This window comes from Lingula anatina, chromosome 3, assembly GCF_051362555.1.
Source record: "Lingula anatina isolate TDL-2025a chromosome 3, LinAna3.0, whole genome shotgun sequence".
NCBI lineage: Eukaryota > Metazoa > Brachiopoda > Lingulata > Lingulida > Lingulidae > Lingula > Lingula anatina.
The window spans coordinates 15,889,772-15,899,789 of NC_141769.1; the positions used below are offsets into that span (position 1 = coordinate 15,889,772).

The following is a 10,018-nucleotide window of genomic DNA, read 5'->3' on the forward strand; positions in this document are numbered from 1 at the left end:
ATTTGCATCAAACATTTGTACCATCTAATGATTTATAAACGGCTCCATATCGACCGCAGTCGACCATCTGCATAATTAGATTTCCAGACCGTGCCGTCCTCCATAAGACAGGCAAGCTCGGTTGAGTTCTCTAAACCAGTGTCCTGAAGGCACGTGGAGGTACATGTGTACAGCAGAAATCTACTTGGTGTCTCTTCTGTGTGACGACACAAATGGCCGGAAGCCCTCAATGTGATCTCTTATTTTTTTTTATCTTACTTTGACCTCTTAAAAGTGGTGACTTTCGGGATATCGCAATGAGCCCCCAATGTTTGCCATCCATGCACCAAGATATTTGAAGCCATATATTTAAGGTTACCTCTCAGGTCTGTTTATGCCCAAGCTCCCTGAATCTTGTAATTAATAGCCAATATATTTGTTTTTTATTCATTTTCTGTCTTATATTCAGTATAATAGTCAGGATAATTGTGTTTTAGTGTGTGAGTGTGTGTGTATGCGTGACGGCTGAAACGAGTAGGTTATGCAGTAATTACTTGAAATATGTGAATTTTTTTTTACAGATTCTGTATATTTGAGTCATGATTCCTTAAAATGATACTTTTTCTAATGAGTGATATCTCATTTATCTACGTCGAGTCAAATGGTGTGCCAGAACTTTGGCATGGCCACCAGCCAACAACAAAGAATGGTACTGTTCTGAAAGGAAAGCGCGGGCTCAGCACTGTCAGAAGTGATGGACGCGTAAAACCCAATATAGACGTGTAAATATTTAATGCACAGATCAGAAACTATATTTGAAAATTGAGGGTCCCACATGGAGTAAAAAGAAATAATTCATCGTCAAACCTCAAGAAGGAACATACGTTAATGTCACAAATGGAAAAGTTTCAGCTGCGGAAGTGTACGTTTTACTAACTTTGATAATTCCATCAGCACTGGTTTTGATCTTTAATTGATTCTCTACATGTATAACGTTGTAAAAACATGATAATCTTCTTATTTTGAGCGGAACATACGTTACCCAAAATCGCCATCAAGCTTCTTACTAGTACATAATGATAGACATGTATGTGGCTATTTTTATGGCTGGTTTTATGCTATTAACACATCCAGCAAGCCGGTATTAAACAAAATTTATGACTGAATACAAAAAAGTTTTGTAATGAGGTAACATACCTTCTATTTACATCAGTTATAAGGAAGACGGTAATTTGTTTTCGACTACTTCAATCATTCTTGCTATTAAATTTTCCAAAGGTGTAGATTGATTGCATGCAGAAAGCGATAAGTTGCGTAGAACATGTTATGATCAAAATGTTGTTGGTCAGCATGTTTTCCTTAAAATCGACCACATCGTTAGTCTTTTTTTATTTTGCGTACACTGTGGTTTCTTTTTTCTCGACTGCGAACGATAAGGGATTGAATGCGCTTTAACCATGTCCTTCACGTCTGAATCACTTCCTTTAGAAAAAATTAATTATGCACAAAATTCACATTTATTACTTTTTAATCGTACAGTTCCTGTTGGTACACAGTGTAACCTGGCCAAAAACAGACCGATGTGCTGTCTCATTATGCAAATGTATGGGCTATGGCTGTGTTTAAGTTCTTGTTCTCAGTTGGTCATCAGTTCAATGTTCAGCTTTTATGACTTCTCCTTTCTTTTGTGCTGTAGCGAACTGAACTTAAGTGACATATATAAATTGTACTTTCTTGAATCAGAGAAGTTTTGAAAAATGATGATTACCGAAAAAAAAACATCGGTGATAAATAACTTGTCCTGTTGTTTCTTAGAGTTTTTTTAAAGTTAATATTTGACCTTTCATTGGGTCTTTCGAAAAATGTGAAGCTTGGGCAACTCTGCTTGGAGCAAAGAAACCAGAGCTTGCATGGTTAACACTTGTGAAAATGCATAGATAGATTCACAGTTGCAATATGAGTTCATGCAGCATTTGCAGACACAGATTTTTATGAAACCGAAATTAAGTTTTTCGAGACAAAAGATCAGATATTTACAATACATAGTAATTTATTCAATAAAATAAGACAGTGGTATAATCACCTCTATTTCATCAATGAATTTTTCTAACTTAAAATCTCATAAGCACTTTAATCTAGTCTCCTTCCTTCAATAAATTTGTTGGATCATTCTTACGAATAACATTATTTGAAAAACAAAATGCAAACTGATCAATCATTGTAATTATCTTTTTTCAAACAGTGTTCAAAACAAAGTTGTTTCAAATAAGTACCAAATCGTAATGCCTGAGTCGAGTACTTTTAGTACCCACAGTCATATTAATATCCATAAAAGAGACATCAGAAGAAATTTAGGTATAGCTTAAACACGTGCAATAAAATCAATGTTAATACAATAAGCGCCACTTGAAAATTGCGCAGAGTCCATCAGCCATTAGCACATTATATAGTTCCAAAATATGATTTATGTAGCCAAATGTTTACAAGCACAACAAAGCTCTGTATTTGCTCAAATGTAAATAAGGTAAGGTCCATATGACTGAAAATTGTCAAGATTAATTAAGAAAAAATGTGAAACAACAAAAGCTTTTGGAGCAAAATGTTCGCACAAAAGAAAAATAAAGCCCCCCCCCCAAAAAAAAAATAAATAAATAAACAAGTAAATAAATAAAATAATATGATACAAAGTTACATAAATGGAGGATAATCAAATAACTTCATACTTAATAACTACCATAATATATATTAACTAAAGTGTAGGTTAACGATTGCAACCAACATTGAAAGTTAGACAACATTATGAAAAATACCTGAAAGAAAAAAAGCTATTGGAGCAAAAAGATGTCTGTTGGGAAAGGGGAAAGGTGGACTGGTCGCTTGTCAGTCAACAAGTGACCTCCATTAGCTGCAAGTCTTGGGGAGGGGGGGGGGAGAGAAAACCGTGGGTGAGTTTAGGTAACACCTAGCCCTCTCCCCTAACTCGTATTATGCTTGATCACAAGTGTCTCGCTTATGTTAAGTTGGATGATCATGCTGTTTTTTTCCGAAACACTTGGTTGCCAGCTGGAGGGTTTTCATTGAGCGCGTAAACTGCAGGCGAGTCAGAGGTCAAAATTTTCCCTAATAACCCCTTTCAACTCTCTCACTACATCATAACTTCTACGTAGCTCTAACAATTAATTTCCCTTTTATGATTCTGCTGTAATATTGAAATTTCATCCTTGTCTGGGCAGATTTAAAAATGGTCTAGGTCATAATTAATAAAATTAAAATCTGAATGGACTTTAATTTGGCCTAGTCCAGTTTAAAAGCTAATTGGATTTCGATCAGGCCTGCGACACACACATAGACACGCACACATAAAGCAATAACATATATTATATTGTTCATGTCAGAATATCATTGTGCATTCACCAATAGATCATGTATTTGTTAGATCATAGCCATTGTACTAGGTGTACTCGAATCAATAAAGTAATAATAATAATTTGCTCGCTGGCGTCAGCGTGCACTACGTGTATTTAATAGTAATGATAATAATTCATTTCTTAAAACAGCACTAAATAAGTTTCTGAGTGCTGCTTACAAATATATCTTAAGCAAACCGTACAACACAGAATTATTAATAAACAAAGACTAACCTAAAACTAACAGAAAAGAAATATAAGCTTAGAGAGACAAAATAACCACAAGAGCCTTTAAATAAAGAAAATTTACACTTAAAGAAGAGTACGCTACCGTTAAAAGGCACATTAGACCTTTATGCAGCAAACTATTCAAATTTCTTAAAAGTTTCAACAATTTGCCCATTATCAAACAGGCATATCGTGACTTATATGTTGAGATATATCACAATTACGTTTTATAAAGCCGTTTTCAAGTACATAGGACTATATATTTTTTACGTTATGAATGAAAGTCACCAATCTCTATCTCCATAAAGAAAGTGACATAATACTCGAAAATTAATTTATTGGCAGTTATTTTTTCAAATATTTTGGATATGCATTGTTGAAAAGGCAATTACTCAGGATTTTATGTTATTGAAAGATGTAACGCTCATTGTCTTCAAATGGCCTTTCCATTCTTTTTACATGGTCATGTTCAGCGCTAGTGGTGCTGTCAAATGACCTTTTTATTTTCTATTCGTGGTCATGTTCAGCGCTAGTGGTGCTGTTGCGTCCTTTAGCAATAACTTGCACGTAATTCTTGAAGACAAGACTGACCACGATCAAAGCGACCCCTTGAATGCAGTTGCATCCTAACATCAGCATGCAGTAGTCATTAGTCTGGCTGTAAATTGACAGACCCACGAAAACTACACCTAATGCCTGAACTAAGGAACAGACTGCACTCACAGATGCTAATCTGCAGCTATCCATATAACTTTTGTGAGCGGACGCGGCACACCTCTCATCACGCAGTACACGCACCAACCGCAAAAACATCACTACATTAAGAAAGACAGCTACAATAGCAAGGCAGGCCATAAGAAGCATATAGCCATTCAAATCTGTAAAGAAGCATGTGCCTTGGCTATATGAAACACTAATGAATGGTTGTTCTCTTATTTCAAAAAGAAAGCCAAGTGAAACTATCAAAAGTGCAAATGCGTAACTGATCGCGGTACATATCGATAGGTGTCGCTTTGTGTTGTGCGTCAACAGCAGACGAGACACGACATTGTGATAAGCATGGTAGGACATAACTGGTAGCCAACAAAAACTTATCAGCCAAAAGAAGTGAGCGGACATTGTAATGTACGTTAATTCTGACGAACTATTTGTGTTGCTCATCATTTCTTGTACAAACAGGAAAAGTTGAAATAAAAAGCAAGTCACAAACTGGTGTAAGATGACTCTACTTGCAATGTTTTTGTACCATCTCAAATATCCGTGTATGCCAATGTTGCCCAAATACATACACAGGGTAGATATTGGCATGGCCCATCGGCGCATCATTTCCCGTGAGAAAGAGCTAAGGAGAGTGTGATTTTTTGCAGGCCTACTTTCGTGGACCACACCTTTGGAGTAATCTGACAAAAAATCCTTAATTAAGTGCGAGCAAACGAAAGCTGCGTCCTTCAAAATTGTAACTTCACTTGCCTGTACCTTAGTGATAGTTCTAGCATGTTGAAACAAGTATACATTTTCTCTGAAATGTACCGAAATACTGCTGTTCAACAGAATTTTAACTAACAAACACGGCAATTGTCTCACTGCTTCATTGGAATTAAAGAAAAGAAAGAGACTTTTCAAGTCAGACGTAAAGTCGACCATTTGAAGGGCATGGGCATTACTTATAACCTTCGGTGTTAGTTGGCTACCATTGACTGTGGTTTGGAATTCAGGTGTGAGCAAATAATGAGAAACATCCTCTCGAAATGCCCTGGCAGCAGAGATGACGGAATCATAGGTGGTGTGCACTCCTTTTGGCGTAAATGACATCTTGAGCAACAGTCCCATAATTGACACATCGGACAAATGGAAAGCTAGCTCGCAATTCATATTAAAAACAACTATCTTGCCCCGCAAGTGCTCGTTTGTTTGAAGAAGTCTGAAAAATGCACGTACCCTTGGGACACAAAACGAGTGCTCTGATATCTTTCCAGTCACACTTTGATAGTCGGTGAATGTGAAATAGATATACAAGTATAGTTCCACGCCCATCATGTTCTGGAACAGTTCTTGCCTAGAGCGACATCTGTCGCTTTCGGCACCACGAAGACAGTTTAATGTTTGAAGATTGCAGCTTTCCTGAAAAAAAAAATATACGAAAAAAATTATATTTTAAAAAAAGTATATACAAATATATATATATATATATAGCAGGAGCCGATGTGACGAAACTGAGGGTCCGGGCACGTGTACATATAATTCTGCAGGTAAGGGTGAGCCTGACGTAAATGGGTTAAAATCTAGGGTAAGGCTTACCTGTGCAAATGGGAACCTGACTTTCTATAATGGGGGACCTTTTGTCATGTCACACTGGTTTCATAAAATGGTTAAACTCGAATGTCTGTCCCAGAAAAGGGTCAATCAGGTCACACCCAATAAAATTCCAGTTCAGAAAGATAAAAAAGCCTTTGAACTATGATCTTGGTGCAAATTACGCTTGTCTGTTAAGTTAGAGTAGAGGCAAGGGCTCAGGTTTATGGACACGAAGTCTCCCCTGGATCCGCCTTGATGATACTTCTCTCACCCATTTACTACTGAAAAAAGTAATTAATTCACCAATACCGAACCACGAAATACTAAAATTGCGGAGTTGGCTAGCTTACGTACTTAGCACCATTTCACAAGTATTGACATCATTTATTGATGAGAAAACTTAATCGTATTTAGAATAAAGCAATCCATCCTTAGTCCGGTGGTTTAAGGAAAAAATCGTGACACGGCGGATAAAAGCACTAAATTTTGCATGTTGGTACCTTTTGACATACTAAATCAAATTAGAGCCGTAGCCCACGTTTGGCCAAAAAATCCAAAATGACCGCCAACCCTTATGAAAATTTCCTATAGGATCCTATAGGATTCCTATAGGATCCTATAGGATCCTATAGGAAATCTTATAGGATCCTATAGGGCACATTTCCTATAGGATTTCCTATAGGATCCTATAGGAAATTGTTGTAAGTTAAAATCTTGAGAAAAATGCATATTTTATAAACATATATCATTCTAAACAATAGATATTTGATATAGGTCCATTTTACCAGTTGAATTGTCAAATATATATCACTATTAAAGCAAAAATGCTTTTTATTGTTTATAATGCACAATCTTATAGTCTTCTATAGGATTCTATAGAAATTCTTTAATTTTTTTTTAAAGAATTTTTGAAAAAAATTGATCATTTTAAAGTAATCTTTTACAGAGAAATATTTTATCATTAGGAATGTTTTTGTACCAAATCACTGAAGCTGATTTTTTTTTTATTTATGTTCAGACCATTACAAAAATTCCTATAGGATCCTATAGGATCCTATAAGATTTCCTATAGGATCTTATAGGATTTCCTATAGGATCCAATAAGATTTCCTATAGGATCCTATAGGATTTCCTATAGGAAATCTTATAGGAATTTCTATAGGAACCTATAGGAAATCCAAGGCTAATTCATATAGGGAATTTTTATAAGGCCGAAATAATGAATCTGGTTTAAATATCAGTTTATGATTTTGGTTTTTAATTTATGTTCATACCATTAAAAAAAATTCTATAGGATTCTATAGGATGCTTTAGGAAATCTTAAAGGAATTTCTATAGGAACCTATATATAGGAAATCCTATGTTAATCCATTTTAATTGTGAATTTTTATAAGGCCAGGTTGAATGAAAAATAATGAAACTGGTCTAAATATCAGTATATAATGTATTTTTACTTTTTGTGTGATCATATTCACTTCATATTTCATATTTATTGAAAGTCAACCTGATCTAATCAGACTGTACTTGACCTTGGCTGTTTTAAAAAGTGAAAGTGCAATCCTGCCTAATATATAAAATATAATGTAAAAGTAAGTGAACATTAAGGGTATAGTACTGCCCCTCATAAAGGATGGGGAACAAGGACAAATTAATGATTATAAAGATAAATTTTATGCTCAATCACTTGTAAGATTTAACAGTCAACTCAGGCCCGTAGCCAGGGGGGTTTGGGGGGTTCGAAAGAACCACCCCTTTTGCTGGAAAAAGGTCCACTCTGGGTAAAATTTGATCTAGGTACATGAAGTTTTTATGGGAAAAGGTCCACTTTTTCAGAAAAAGAACCCCCCTTTTGAAATTGCTGGCTACAGGCCTGCAACTGATGTTAGCTAGAGAATGCCCTACTCCACCAACCATAACCATAGATTCAACAACTGTGAATTTCTTTTGTTAGCCTGGCACCTATTATTAGGTCACTACTCCTGTAGCTATTGTTACACTAGTAACAGTAACTGCCTATTAGGTGTTATCAGATGTGTGGTATCCTGTCTAAGTCTTTGTTTATATGAGGCAAGCAGCAAATGAGTATACAGCTATCAAGCCAGTTTAAATTCAGGAGCATAGTGGATGGGTACAGAGTGTAGAAAATTCAGATTGAGGAAGGTATGTATTACAGTAATGCATTGGATCATTTGGGCATCTAATCATATTGAAAATGAGATAATTGATCTAATTTGTAGTGTACCTTGTAAACATCATATCTATATTACATTAAACAAGTTATAATTTATAAAGTATAGCTTCCCTTTTAGCCAACAAAGAAATACTGTTTATTCTCTTTATTTCTTATAAAACTGTGATCAATTGCTCATCAAAATATTTCTATAAATGGAGTTGAATCTAAAAAAAATTACATTTCATTTAACTTTTGGTTTGTGATTTATTAAAAATTATCTATTAATGTTATCCACAACTGCCTCTAAGGAACCATCATGATATATAACTGAGAAAGACCTATGCTAATAACTAACATACAATTTACATGTTAGAGAGGCTGTCAGGGCAAATTTCATTACCTCACATGTTCTTCAGGATCGTTTATTAATTTGCCAAGTTTTCTTTTCCTTTAATTTCTTTTCAACCCTAAATGTGAGGTAAACACCATAGTTTGTTTAAAAATATTTTTTGTTTACCTATACATATTGGAAATGAAATGTGCATTGTGAAAATCTGACCATTTTGCTTACACGGAAGCTATAAATTTTAACTTGGGGGTTGCTTTTTTTTGTGGTTTGGAATGATGATTTAAGTCAAGCAAAGACTGGTCAGAATATAGGGAATTACTGTTTACCCTCGGAAATTAGTTTTCCATGAATTTTTGAGACTTTTTTGGCCCTGACAGCTTTGTAATGGCCCAATTGCATATTTAACCAGAGTAGAGTTTTCTCCACTGCTGATTTCTGCATTTTAAAATTCGTTTCTGATTGTTCCTGTGGGCTTGGTTCTATGAAATATGTTCAAGTTCTCAAAAATTTTTTTTTACAAATTATCGAGCTTTAATACCTTGTCTTTGAAAAAAAAACAGTTAATCAATAAAGGCTATGAATTGCTCAAAATAAAATTGGTGCAATGATTATTATTGATCTCATTAGAAAATTTTTCCTTCATCATTTTGCATTTTTGTAGACATGTACAATTAATTGAAATTCACAATGTCTTTCTTTCAGAAAGCGTCTGCAAATGGTTCAACACAACTTAGATGGAGTTTAAGAAGACTATCACAGTAAAGTTGAACAATGTGCAAAAGACTTTTGTCTGAAATTCTTCAATTATGAAGTGACTAAAGCAGTATGCTGACAATGTACACAATCTGGCCAAGGGAGGTTTTAGCCACTCATTCTGGCAGGAGTTCGAACGAACACAAGAAAAAGACAGTGACGCCACAGCTTGACAAGACATATTGGATCCTTGTGATAACTTATAGAACTTATAATTCAAACGCAGGAGCAGCATCGTTAAATTTGCAAAAATCTATGAAACAATTCTCTAGTAAGCTGGTTGCATACCATACTGTGGAATATGTACATTTAAAATTTTTTATATATTGAATAAAGAATGTAAACATGATACTCTCTTTTGTTTTGGGGGACCAGTGCCTATAACCAATTTTCCAAAGTTCCAACAATATATAAAAAGCTGTAAAAATTTTCAAAGCAGTTAATATAAATTTCTATAGGTTCCTATAAGATTTCCTATAGGATCCTATAAGATTTCCTATAGGATCCTATAGTATTTCCTATAGGATTTCCTATAAGATCCTATAAGATTTCCTATAGGATTTCCTATAGGATCCTATAAGATTTCCTATAGGATTTCCTATAGGATCCTATAGGAAATCCTATAGGAAATCTTATAGGATCCTATAGGAAATCCTATAGGATCCTATAGGAAAAAGGGACAATTTCCTATAGGATCCTATAGGAATTCCTATAGGATCCTATAGGAAATCCTATAGGAAATCTTATAGGATCCTATAGGATTTCCTATAGGATATCCTATAGGGAATCCTATAGGAAATTTTCGTAAGGGAATTTATGGAATTCTATAGAAAT

At 34.8% G+C, this 10,018-nt stretch overlaps 1 long non-coding RNA gene across 1 annotated transcript; it reads left to right on the top strand.

The window, feature by feature from the left end:
* The first annotated feature begins 7,263 nt into the window (after nt 1–7,263).
* Nucleotides 7,264–9,533, top strand: LOC147762963 (uncharacterized). The gene is made up of 2 exons (XR_015333680.1): nt 7,264–8,069; nt 9,134–9,533. It is a non-coding gene; the product is annotated as an uncharacterized LOC147762963 (long non-coding RNA).
* Nucleotides 9,534–10,018: the final 485 nt, after the last annotated feature.